This window comes from Pongo pygmaeus, chromosome 12 (genome assembly GCF_028885625.2).
Source record: "Pongo pygmaeus isolate AG05252 chromosome 12, NHGRI_mPonPyg2-v2.0_pri, whole genome shotgun sequence".
Classification (NCBI taxonomy): Eukaryota; Metazoa; Chordata; class Mammalia; order Primates; family Hominidae; genus Pongo; species Pongo pygmaeus.
The window spans coordinates 103,129,084-103,142,616 of record NC_072385.2 but is presented as its reverse complement, the minus strand read 5'-3'; the positions used below and the strand labels follow the sequence as shown (position 1 = coordinate 103,142,616).

The 13,533-nt window shown below is 47.5% G+C and overlaps 1 protein-coding gene across 1 annotated transcript in view; it reads right to left on the bottom strand.

The window, feature by feature from the left end:
* The window catches only part of CAPN13 (calpain 13), an 84,878-nt gene extending 73,849 nt beyond the window's left edge, over positions 1-11,029 (bottom strand). The window contains exon 1 of the mRNA XM_054475334.2: positions 10,898-11,029. The gene's annotated coding sequence lies outside the window, so the exon portion shown is untranslated. The remainder of the gene's footprint in view (positions 1-10,897) is intronic.
* Positions 11,030-13,533: the final 2,504 nt, after the last annotated feature.

Sequence of the window (13,533 nt, the reverse complement as noted above, 5' to 3'; positions counted from 1 at the left end):
TGTATATTACGTACTATGATAGTGGAGTGCAACGTAGCATAGTAAAGTAGAATACAGCGTAGTAAATAGAATTCGCAGTTTGACCCAGAGATCATGGATGAATGGTCTGGAATAGCTAAGAATCATTGCATTGTAATAGTTACAGAGCTCTGTCCCGTGTCCTGTCCTATTCTACATTTTTATCTTGGTCCTTAAAGAAGATGTTGAAATAAAAATGAAGATCCTTTTCAACTCTTTCATCATTTTTAATAGTGGAAATCAAGAGCAATTAACCAAGCAGATAGCAGAATCAAAATTCTAAATGACTTCAGAACCAAGAAGATGAAATTAACTAAGGGAACTGCAAACCTGTCTTTACATTTAAGAAGTTAACTATGCAAGTAAATAGCAGGATCTGTCTTGGCTAAATTTCATTTTGAAAATCTTTTGTATGCCTCACTTGACTTCCTATTTAAAATGAGACAAATGAAAGATTTGGCAGGCTCTGACCAGATTCAACAGCAGTAAGGCACTGCTCTCGACAGGCTAGCCCAGTTCTAGGGGCCACATTCCAAGAGGCTCATCAGCATGCTCAATGGTATCTGAAAATGAGTGTTTGAGTAACATAAGCGTGCCTGGCAGGGAGGCAAGCCCTTTGCTTACAAGCGTGGTCTCCTGGCATGCAGTTATATCCACCTGAAAGAGGTGGCAAATTTTCATATTGGCAAAAATGTGCCATACGGGTGGGAGGCAGTCCAGCTAAATAGACAGGAAGCCTGGAAATCCCTTCCTGGGAGGAAGAGTCGGAGATCTAGAGAGGTTTACTGGGAAGAAGGCCAACTGAGGGGCCTACAGTGATCCTCAGACTCAGCCCCTGCAGCCCAGGTCCCCCTCCCTTCAGAATAATCCTGCTCCAAGAGAGCAGATACTTAACCACCTCTGGCCCCACAACTGTACTCCCAACACCTAAGTTTCCCTACCGCCAATATTATGCTCTAGTTCAGAAAACTGAACTCTGCCTTGTGTCTTAAGGAAAAAGGAAAAAGAAGCAGCATGGAACAGTGCTCACAGGCACATAGAATCAGGTTGAAACTTGGGTTTGAATCCAGCTGTCTCTTACTGACTGAATGATCTTGGCCAATACTCTTAATATCTCTGAGCCTCCTTTCCTTACCTATAAAGTGGACGGGAGGTGGAGGTAATAAAACCAGCCTCATAGCACCAGACGGATATTAATTGAGAAGATTCTTGTAAAGGGCTTGGCGTGGCACATAGTAAAAGCTTGTGTCCATTATGCTATCAGCAACTCCTTGAGTGTCCTGCCTGGCCCTGAACTTGAGCCCAGTAACTACAACCCTGTACCAGCTGGTGGGCATACCAGGCACCTGCCAGTCACCTCTGAACTCCCAACCTCAGGTCTCTCCAGGTTCCAGAGTTGTGTTCTTTCCATGCATTGAGACTGTCACCTCCTCCACCTGCCTGACAGAAACACTGGGTGCACCCTTGCCTCTGGCCCTAAGCCATGCTGTAGACCAAGCTATCTGTCAGCATCTCCAGCTGGGCCAGTGTCCCACAGCCTCTATCCCGTCCCAGGGGGCTTTTTCCTCCTCTGCTTACCCTGTCCTACATGATGGCCAGGTGTCTCTGAGGCCAAACACATGTCCAGTGGAAAGGATATGAACGCAAAGGAAGAACACGTGATCTGTGCAGTTCAGAGGGTGGAAGGAGTCAGAAATTTGGGGAAGAGTGATTTTGATTAGACTCTCTGCAATGATGGAAGTGTTCTATATCTGTGCTGTCTAATACAGTGGCCACTCGCCATATGTAGCTATTGAGCACTTGAAAGATGGCTAGTGCAATTCAGGGACTGGATTTTAATTTTTATTCAATTTTAAACAATTTGCATTTAAATGTAAATATTCACATGCAGCCTTATTGGATGGTACTGAAGAAGAGAACTTCTAATGACATGAATTACCACAGAACAAGGAAGGCCGTGAGCACTCTTGGGTGGAAATGGTTGAGCAGAGGCTGGATGACTCTACACGGGGGCCCAGAAGAGCCTTTGGATTGGGCAGATCCCTTCCAACTTCAACCTACTGAGCTCTCTCTCTGCTTTTCTTCAGTGTCATATTTTGGGCACTAAACCACTCAGTGACTTTCTGCCAGTGACGAGATCACCTCCCTGCCCCAGTGACAGGTTGCTCTGGCGTCCCTGTCCGCAGGATGCTCCTAGCATATCCCAGCAACAAAGGGTAATTTTGTTTGCATTTTGTTTTCAATCAGCTAAGAAACAGGAAGCTGCATTCAATGGTTTCCTGCCCAGGAGTGCTGCATGTGGCCCTCTCCTGGCTGGTGTTTTTCAGAACAATGGAAATAAATCTGATGTAATGCAGCAGAACACGACAGGGGACGGTTTTCCCCTTAACAAATACTCATTTGACATGGTGCCCAAACCCTGCACGAGGAGCAATCTATTTCCCACAACAGTGTTCCAGCAAAACCCATTACTAATTCCACAGCTCAAATTAAAACTAACAGAGCTTGAAGGCTGGGGCTGACACTCTCTCTGCTGACAAGGAACAAGGAAGGGTGGGGGAAGGGGCCTGTGCACTTGTGTGTGTATGTGTGTGTTTAATTACACTGTTTAACACATCGAGAATAATTTAGCTACCCGAGTGGAGAAAATAGGCACTTAACTGCTCTCTGGTGGGAAAAAGATGTGCAAACCACTTTCAGCTATATACCACTTTGGCATACCTCAGGGCTTTGAGGAGAGAGAGGGAGACAGAGAGAGAGTGAAGCAGAGAGAGAGAAGAGAGCAAAGGAAGGGGGTAGGAAGGAGGAAGGAAGACAGAGAGGGGGAAAAGGAAGGAGGAGGAGGAGAGAGGGGGTGGGAGAGAGGAAAGAAGACAGAAAATTTGGTGTGTATACAAATCTACAGCAAGTTGGGAGAACATGTGAGTATTTCTCAAAGAGAGCTTATATGAGATGGTTTAAGTGTGAGAATGAGCTTAAACATTGGGTTTGAAGATGGAACTTAACTGCCAGATCAGTGCTGTCCCTGAGCCACTCTGCACTTCAGAATCATCTCAGTAAGTTTCCATGCATGTGTGGCCTGAACACCATGGTGGGATCGGTGGCCCCCAGAAAGGCAGACCTCAGAGGAAGACTATGTGGGGCTCACTTTGCAGAAGGGGAAAGTGGGGCTCAAGGTGAAACAGGAGAAGTTTAGGCAGCACTTGGGCTTGACTCCTGTCCTGCCCCCAGCTTCAAAGCTGGGGTGATCTGGCCTGTGAGCAAAGCATGCCTCTGTCCCTGCCAAGGGCATCCTACTTTATGCCTAATCAGGGCTGAGAGGGGCACAGGTAAGCTAGTGTTTCTCATCCTCTGAGATAACCTCTGATCCACCAAGGGCCAGGGAAGAGGCCATGAAATGAAATGAAAGAAACCTCTCTCGTGTCTTCAGATGTAGAAAGCTACATAGGGCCGGGCGCAGTGGCTCACTCCTGTAATCCCAGCACTTTGGGAGGCCAAGGCGGGCGGATCACGAGGTCAGGAGATCAAGACCATCCTGGCTAACACGGTGAAACCCCGTCTTTACTAAAAATACAAAAAAATTAGCCAGGTGTGGTGGCGGGCGCCTGAAGTCCCAGCTACTCGGGAGACTGAGGCAGGAGAATGGCGTGAACCCGGGAGGCAGAGCTTGCAGTGAGCCAAGATTGCACCATTGCACTCCAGCCTGGGCTACAGAGTGAGACTCCATCTCAAAAAAAAAAGAAAGAAAGCTACGTAGACCTGGAACAGGTGCCAGAGAAGTAAGTGCCCAGAACAGAACAGACCTCTCTATTGCCTGACAGTGACTCTGGGTTCAGCACTGTAGCTGACTGCCAAAGAGATCAACAGCTTGGTGCAAGACAGGCAGAAAGCAGAAGCGACTTACTGAGGTTCCACAGGCAGGGCAACCCCAGCCTCTTCTCTCCCTACTGCCCTTGCTGTGTGGACCCAGCCTTTTCCTGAATCATAGCGCAAGGAAGCTCAGAGAGCTCTGCTGATGGGTCCTTCTCAGGAGACCCTGGGGGTAACCAAGAGAAGGTTTGCCTGACAGAAAGAATCTGTGCAGCTCCACTAAACTCTATGGGCCTTGGGCACATCGCTCCCTCCCCTAGCCTCGGTCTCCCAACTTGGAATACTAAGGAGGTTGGTCTCGCTCTTCCAAGTGCTTTTCTACTATAAGATTCTGTATTTCTGGAACTGAGACGACAGGTTCTTATGTAGCCTCAATGATACTGTTAGACAATAAAATAGGAACCCACAGAATGTATTATTCCTTTCAATTAAGTTTAGGTTTGTGCCAATACACACAAAAAAGAAACTTGTCTTTGCATGGAAATCTCCTCCTTTCCCCTCCCTAGAGTATTTGATAGGTGTCATTCAATTATGATAGGGTTGAGTAGACTCAACTATATTCTAAGGATGAGGTAGAGCATTCTTTTTTCTGGGAACTAAAACTACATGGGTCTCAGAAACACTGTGTAATATTTAATCTGTGCTTAGATTTCTCGGCATGGTTTTTTTCTTTTTTCATCCTTGAAGAAGAGATGCACTTCTCATTTAGATAATTCAAATTTTTTCTGAAACAAATACAAATTTGGTGGACTTAGGAAGTTGGGGCCTGCCAGGTACCAAGTTAAAATGCAGGGTCTTGAGAGCCGCTGTTTCAGACGAATACTCCCCAGGCAGACCCTCGGCTCCAGGCCTGCTCACTTCCCAAAGGCTTGAACCACAAAAGGCTAGGTTTGGGGTCTTTTTCCTTTCTTTTTTTTTTAAGGTTCTTTGGAAGTTGAGGCCACATTTATATAATCCGTTTATTCTTAAAAGATTTCCCTCAGCCTATCTTCTTAGGCTTTTTCATTTAAATGGACAAAGAGAAACAGAAAATGGGTGAGTGCCAGGCACAGTGGCTCACGATTGTAATCCCAGCACTTTGGGAGGGTGAGACGGGTGGATCACGAGGTCAGGAGTTTGAGACCAGCCTGCCCAACATGGTGAAACCCTAAAAATACAAAAACTAGTTGGGCGTGGTGGTGTGCACCTGTAATCCCAGCTACTCAGGAGGCTGAGGCTGGAGAAACACCTGAACCCGGGAGGCAGAGGTTGCAGTGAGCCGAGATCATGCCATTGCACTCCAGCCTGGGTGACAGAGGGAGACTCCATCTTAAAAAAAAAAAAAAGAAGAAGAAGAAAATGGAAAAATGGATGAGGCAGAGGCCAAGACATCAACCACACAAAGAGAAAGTCAAAGACTGGCTGGGTGACAGAAAGGGAGCCAGGGACAGCCAGTCAGCAGGGATGCAGACTGAGGAAAAGAGTGGGAGGAATGAGATGGCCCAGACGCAGGGAGGACGAAGCCCACCAGGATAAGGGATTCTCACGCCAGCCCAGCATTGACGGCGCACCAGAATTGTGTCCAAATATTACCCTGTTTTCTTATCCCTCAAGATGTGAATTCTCAAGGCATGGCTGGAAAACAAGTAATGCAGATGCTGTGACTCTCAGATGGAGCTTTTTAAAGACCACCACTCCCTGCGCTGCCTCTAGCCACAACACAGTGGAGAGAGAAAGGACAGTGGAGCCAGCTGTTGGACCCCTGGCCAGGTTACCTGGGCATCCCAGTCTGTGCCTGGCCATTCTGGGTCTCTCAGGCCTGACCTGTGGAGGCTGCAGAGGCGAGTGGGCTGAGCCCTGGACTGGGAGCTCTGGTGGGGGGGTGGCGGGGGGTTGGAGACAGATCCAGTAGTACCAGTGGCCAAGCACGTTAACTAAGGGAGCCATTCCCTTTTCTGACCAGGTGCTCAGAGACACACGATGAAGGTCCCCAGGAAGGCCCAGGTCAACCTTCTTGTTCTGGAGCAAGCTTCCATCCAAGCAGATGGGGGTCCCATCTCTGGGGTCACGGTATGGACCAGTGGGAGGAGAAATGTTTTTCAAAAACAAGAACTTTCTATATTAAATATGTCAAAAAGCAACATGAAAAAGAAGGAGCTTAGAATGTGTGTGTGTGTGTGTGTGTGTGTGTGTGTGTGTGTAAATGTGAATGTAAATGTGTCTAAATGATTGAGTGAAGCAGAGAAAGGCAGCCTGGGGAGGGTGGTGGTTAGACCTCTGAGGTTTCCCTTGTTCCTTCTGTCATTCTTTCTCTCTCCAGACCTAAGAAACGGGGAGAGCCAGAGCTTCTGAAGGCAAGGGCTGAGGGCAAGAAGGAAAGACAGAGGAAAGAGAGAGGAGCAGAAATGGCCTAAAAACCAGCTCATGCAGGGCCCACTGGGGAGATGGTGGGAAGGACAGGACCTGGGGCAGGGGGTGCAGGCCTGGGAGCCTATGCCTGAAAAGAGAGGTAGATGCAGTCCCAGGAGACCTCCGCCCCTCTTGCTGTCTGGCCTATGTTCCAGAACAGGCAGGGAGCTGTGAGGAATCCCCACGCCCACCTAGGGCAGGTGACCTGGCTGAGGAAGAAGGCTTGAGGACAGGTCTGAGGGGATGGCAGCACTGGCTCAGGACAGCCCCTGGGTTGACGGAACATGCTTGTGGTGGTCTGCTGGGTAGAGTCCCAGGAGCCAGCCCCTGCAGAAAGCCTCTGCCCTCATCTCCCCCAGGGCCATGCCATCTGACTGTATCTTAAGTTCCTGCAGAAAGCTAGAGTTTTCTGAGGTGGGGCTTAATGGTATATGTAGTTCAGCTGGTTGGCAGCCACGTCTGGTTAAGGATTAGAGTGGGGAGAAAAGAGAATGTTTGGCGAGGAGAACAGGGGCAACGTTTCCTGTCATCTCTCCATCACCCCTCTGGCTTCAGATCCTTGAGAACCAGTGGTCTCTAGTGCGCCACTGGGCACATCTCCCGAAGGCAGGTGTGTGGCTGTGATGGGAGACAGCGCCCCTCTGTGTCTCTGGTCTGCAGGCTGGGACAGGGTCTGGCTCAGTCCTCTGAGCTGCATGGGAGATGCTGGTCAGACCTGGTCCACAGGCATGGGAGGCGGACATGGCAGGGCTGACCAGTGGAGATCAGAGGGCAGAGTGCTGCCAGAGGCACCATTCTTTCAGAGGGAAAGGAAATAAACCTCCTGGCTACTCCCAATTTTAAAGGTCCCTCAGGACTTACTTGGCCAAAGTGAGGATGTTAACCCTAGAGCCCTGGCTGTCCTCCAGCCCAAGTCCTTAGAGGCAGCTCATCGCCCCGGCCACTACTGTGGGACATGGTACATGTCCCATCTCATGTTCAACTCACCAGAGAGGGTGGCAGTGGGCAAACCTCCACTTCATACCCCTACAACATGTCTTAACAATTTGGATCTCTTTATTCGCTAAATAATATGTCTCTGAGGCAACACAAGAGGTAGACGAGGTGACCTTTAGCTGCCTTTCAACATGAGTATCATGGATTGCAAGAGGCTGGGAGACCCCTTGGGGATCGCCTTGTTCACCTCTCTTTATTATTGAGACGAGGAAACGGGCTTAAGGCTTGGCTGAGCTTTCCTGGTTGTTTCCTGGGAGAATGAGCTCTGCAGATTGGTAAAAGCTTCTCATGCACCACACAGTCTTCCCTTGTACTGCAGAGTTTTTTATTCAACAGGGTTTGTGCAAAGCAAAAAGTAGTGCATAGTGGAGAAGAGTGCCCTAAGAATTCAGGAATCAAGACAAAAGAGACTGAGCCCATGAACACATGGTCCAAAGCTGTATTTCCAACTGGAGTTCAGTATGGGAAGCTCTGGTGCACTCAGTTAAACTGGTTCCTTTGTTTTGGCTTTCTCAGAGCCTGTTTTGTTTGTTTTGAGATGGAGTCTCACTCTGTCACCGAGGCTGGAGTGCAGTGGCGCAACCTCGGCTCACTGCAACCTCCACCTCCCTGGTTCGTGCAATTCCCCTGCCTCAGCCTCCCAAGTAGAGCTGGGATTACAGGCGCATGCCACCATGCCCGGCTAATTTTTTTGTATTTTTGGTAGAGACAGGGTTTCACCATGTTGGTCAGACTGGCCTCAAACTCCTGACCTCAGGCAATCCGCCCGCCTCCGCCTCCCAAAGTGCTGGGATTACAGGCATGAACAGAGCCTTTTTAAGTAAATTGGAATCATAACTCTCTGAGGAGGGAAGAGTAGGAGGCAACATTCATCTAAATATTTGATCATAAATGCTTTATATCAAGAAGCCCCCAGCAGCAGCCCCCAAAATTAGTGTTCCATGTATACCATGCTTTAGGAAACACTTGACCAAAAGACAGAGTCCCAAGGGTGGTAGAAAATCAACACCTCCTCTTGATTCTGCTCTGATCTTTTGCATGGCTGTGGACTTCCTTGCTGTCTATCAGTGGCATGTTCCACCATGGACGTTCTGAGAGAGTTAGGATGCCCTCAACCTGACTTCTTCCAAACCTTGAGGAGAGATGGAATGGACCAGCCTATCCAAGGTCCCCTTTATGGTTTTCTCATGGGAGAAAGAGGTGACGTCTAGGCAGGAACATTAGTGCTGTACGCAGTGTTCAGTAGATATTAATGATAATTCAGTCTTTATTAAACCTTTCTTAGGTGCCATCTCAGGTTCTCTTAGCCTCAACCTGTCTCTAGGACTCTTGGTCCTTTTTTTACTCCAGCCAAAGAAGTGGCTGTTCTGACCACTTCTGGACTCAGATGAGGTGCCAAGCCTCTAGCAATTAGATCTAGTTTTCCCAGTGGCTGCCACGGGGCTCAGAAGACACAAGCTGGAAGTGCAGGACAGTTAACTCCCCATAGGGCAAGCTTTGAACAATAAGAGAGGAGACAGAGTGAGCCAACATACAAATGTCCTCTCTACCCTTGCTCAGATGGACTCTTCCAAGGCACAATGCATCTGCAACACCAGTCCAGAGGGGCCCTGCTTTGGCCAAGTGGCAGGCCATGTCTCTTTGTGAAGAGACGCCAGGTGGTGGCACATCATCCCTCACTGCTTCCCCTTTTTCTCCTCCCATTTCCCACTTCCCTGACTCTCACTCCCCTGGTGTCTTACCTTAAGTGCTAAAGTAGCACTTAAGCTTTGCCTCAGGCTTTGTTTTATAGAGAACCCAGGCTAAAATAATGTCAACAATAATGACTAAAATATCTTCAGCACTTGCCATGTGCTCAAGTACTGCTAAGTGCTTTCCATATACGATCTCATCTGATCCTTTCACTGATCTTTTGGGGTAGATTACTGTTGCTACCATGTTTTAGCGATGAGGAAACTGGGACCCCCAAGAGGTTAAGGAGCATGCCCCAAATCACACAGCTCACCATATGGAAGCATCAAGCACAACGCTTGATATGGAGTGAGACTCAGGGCCAGTAGGTTGGTCTTTTTTTTTTTTTTTGAGACAGGGTCTCGCTCTGTCACTCAGGCTGGAGTGCAGTGGCATGATCATAGCTCACTGAAGCCTCAACCTCCTGGGCTCAAGCGATCCTTTCACCTCAACCATGGACCCCTCCCCCTGCCTCCAATAGCTGGGACTACAGGTGTGCACCACCACATGTAGCTAATATTTTTTCCCAGACCCCCAATTTTAAATTTATTTTTGTAGAGACAGGGTTTCACCATGTTGCCCAGGCTGGTCTTGAACTCCTGGGATCAAGCAATCTGTCCACCTTGGCCTCCCAAAGTATTGAGATTACAGGTGTGAGTCACAGTGCTTGGCCTAATGTGTGCATTTCTTCATAGCATCTTTTCTTCTAAGGTGTTCTTTCAAGAGGGTAACTGAATACAACCAAATAACTAGGGGACAAGACGGGGTACCTACCAGACACAGCAGAACTCCAGCTCTGTCATTTGCATCTGGTATAAACTTTAGCAGCAAGTCACTCACCAGGTCCCTCACTTTTTCCATCTACAAATTGGGATAATGAACTCATGCTACATATACCTTTTGCCTATTACACAGTTGGTAGATTATTACATTTCCATCAACCAATCTACTAATAAGTAAGCCTTCCTTTAGCTGTCACTCCTCCAACCTTCAAAATAACAACAACAACAACAACAACAAAAACCCACAACACTTATGTCAAGGTTGGTACAAAGGTGAAAAAATTCAGGAGGATAATCTGATTGAAAGTCTAGTTAATGCCACTTGGGGGTAAACAAAGTTGTGTTTGCGACCCAGGACAAATGGGACAGTCAGTAGTTCATGACCCAACTGTTAACTATAGAGGGAAAATATCTGCATTTATTCTAATCTGGTTAACTTGGGTCCAAGCTGAGCAGCTGGAACTGTCTCCTGGAGAACAGCATCACATCTCAAAGACTACACAACTTTAGCAATTACAGAGACACATATGTGTGACCATGACACCACTAGAGGCATATAGGAACCTCCTGAATCTCTGAAGTTGTAATGATCTGTCTTTTGTGGTTAACCCAGAGTTGTCAACTTCATTCCTATAACTAATAAGCTAGATGATTAGAAAACAAAGGGCCCAGGTCCCATTCTTTCCTTTAGCAAATGTTTATTAAGCACCTGCTATCTATCAGAAACTACACATCAGTGCACAAAGAAGACATGATTTCTGCCATCAATGTGTCCCTTATGGTGAGCACAGACCTCAAGGTCACAACTTAGAATGATCAGAAATCAAAGGTGACAGAATGATTAAGAAATACTCTCTTTGCATGAACTATGCAAAGTTTGGATTAGATTCTCTTAGAAAATCAACTCCCACTTTGCCCTAGTTTTTCTTAAAGCATATCCTTGGACAACTTGCATCAAAAACACCCAGTTTCCAGAGCTACTGAATATGTACCTTGGGAGGTGGGAACTCAGAAGTGACATCATGAAGCTCTCTAGAAAATTGTACGTGCTCACTAATGTTTAGAGGACTGCCTTGGTCCACAGCTCTGGGAGATGACCACGCACACCTTACCTGTTTCCGAGGCAGGTGCGTCTGATGGAGGAGGGGAGACGGGCAGTTTCCACAGGCTCTCAGATTAGAGAGTGGTGGAGGAGACTGGCAGAGGAGGAGAGCATGGCCAGCCGTCTTGGAGAAAGAGCAGTGCTGGTGGTGTCTGCTTGCTCCTGACCTCAGGCTTTTCCTTATATGGGTGTACCAGGTAAAGGCAGGCTCCACCTTCGTTAAACAGTGACTTCAGCACTGGGCAGTGGCCTGCCACCTCTTGGAGAGAGAGAGGACATTGACTGTAAACAGCAACAGCTTCCAGATCCTCCGCCCCAAGCCTATCTCTGCCTGATCCCACCTCACTTCCTGGGGCCCCTAAGCTGCCCATTTCTTGGCTCTTGCAGTTTCCATTGTTTCCAGATATTTCAGTTTCTTTCTTTATTCCGCTTCAGGGAATTGGTGTTTTGTTTTGGTTTGTTTTACAAAACTCCTCTGCTGAGAAAAGACTGAGGGAAGCAACATTCCTTCAGGCCTCATTCTCATACAGGGAAGTACAATTGCCATGTCTCCTGTGTCAAGAGTGGCCACTCCATGTCAATCATATCACATCTCTTTCTACTAGACACAGCATCTTCTTTCTACAAATACATTGTAGAACACATTAACTCCTGGGCATGGCGAGACCCAGGGAAGGTCTCCGCGTCATCCCTGCTTGCTGGATGGGGCAGAAAGAGATGAGGCATGTAAAGTGCATGTTTCCTGTTCTCAAATCCAAGGGGCTATTTGCTTTTCTGGCATCTTTAATTCCTTGATGTTCTTCATCCCCATTCGTAAGTGCTCTTTAGAAGCCAGTTGCAGAACCCTGATCGCATGGCATACCCTATGCTATAGGCAATAATGATAAAATAGGTAAAGCAGGGTAATAATGTGGAAATCACCAAAAACTGATATGACTGGCCCATTCCCAAATTCTGATGAGTAGAAAGGGATATTTGGCACATGAATGAAGAATCTGAGAAGCTGGAAAGTACGGATATGAGTTTTAACCCCAGTTTTGCAACTTTTGGCTGTGTGACCTGGGCAGGTCCCTTCCCATCCAAGGCTTAGTCTATTAATCCATGAGCTGAGGATTGTGATGCTTACCCTGTCTGCCTTGTGTTTGTTTAGTGGGATTCCCGCACTCCAGCGGACACCTTCTATTAGAACTTTCACTATAAATACAGTAAACAACACACACACACACTATTGCATAAACATCATCAGTGAATAAATACGCAGATATTTGTGGTGCATGTTCAAAATGATTTTACTAATAGAGTGTGCAATGAAAAATGTTGGAAAGCCATAGTTTCAGAAAAAAATGGTGAGAAAATGCTTCAGAAAGCCCTATCCACAAGGATATATCACAAGACAGTGTCTCAAGAAAATTAATTGGGAGTTTTCTTGCTTATTGATGATGATTTTGTCATCTCCCATCTCTAAAAATATATTTTTCCCCCTAAGAGTGGGAGCTGTTATCCCCAGAGCAGTCTTGGGGAGTATTGAGTTAAAAAGGGAAACAGCTCCCGATGGAGTGTTCTAGGTGCCAAGAAACAAGCCGCTCTGGGTGATAATTGTGCCGGAAGAATGGCTTAGGTGAGGGACCCTGTCAAGAACACTTGTTCACAAATCCCAGGGGCTGTTTTCTTTTCTGGCATCTTTGATTCTTTGGTGTTCTTCCTCCCATTTATAGGTGCTCTTTAGAAGCCAACTCTCAGTGATTTGTGTTTTCCAGAGAATTCCAGCCGAGGGCTATAAACTTGGCAACATCTAACAGTAAATTCTTAGCTGGACTTGCTCCAACTCTGAAGGCCATATGGCATGCCCCTTAAATCCTTCCAATGCCTTTCTGGCATTCCCTGCTGAGCACTGCATAGCTGCCCTGAGATGCAGTCCTTTGCGGCATGCATGGGACCCACCACAGCCCTCCTCTCCCTCTAAGTCTCGGTCTCCTTCACTGTATGTGATGGTTTCTGTGTCGTGGAGCCCCACTGGGGCCTCCCCTGCCACTACCTGTGTCTACCAAATACACTGATCCTGCTATGGCTGTCTACGCCTGGCCTGTGAGGGCTGTTCTTCCAGTGCCAACTGTGGGTGTAGGAAATGCTGTCATTGCCATTGTGCTGTGGCCATACCTGCACTTCCTCTGCCACACCATGGCTGCCCCTGATGTGACTGGCTCCTGCACTCATGTCGCTGACATTTAATGCTCAGTGTCCTAAAGAAATGCAAAGAAATAGCTCTTTTCTTGCAATCACTTCGAGCCAGAAGAAAAGTGGAGCCAGACTAGGCTCAGGGTCCCCATCCTCCCCTTATCAACCTAGGCTACAGTCCTTGAACCAATCTTGCCCACAGGGAGACCCACCTTCTCTGAGAGAGAATTATTTCTCCAGAGACTCCTTACTTAATCATGTCAACGCACTCCTGAGTGCTCCCACTCACCAACCTCTAGCCATGCCTCAGAGTACCCAGATCTTGAGAGATATAACTCTTCCTCTCTCCTTCCTTCCCCTTCCCTTTTCTGTCTTCTTCTCCCAACCCCACTGTTCTGTCTCCCTCTCTGCCTCTCCATCATTCCCTTACAAACTGTTTCTCATGCCATGTTGCCAGGCACTGCACCAGGC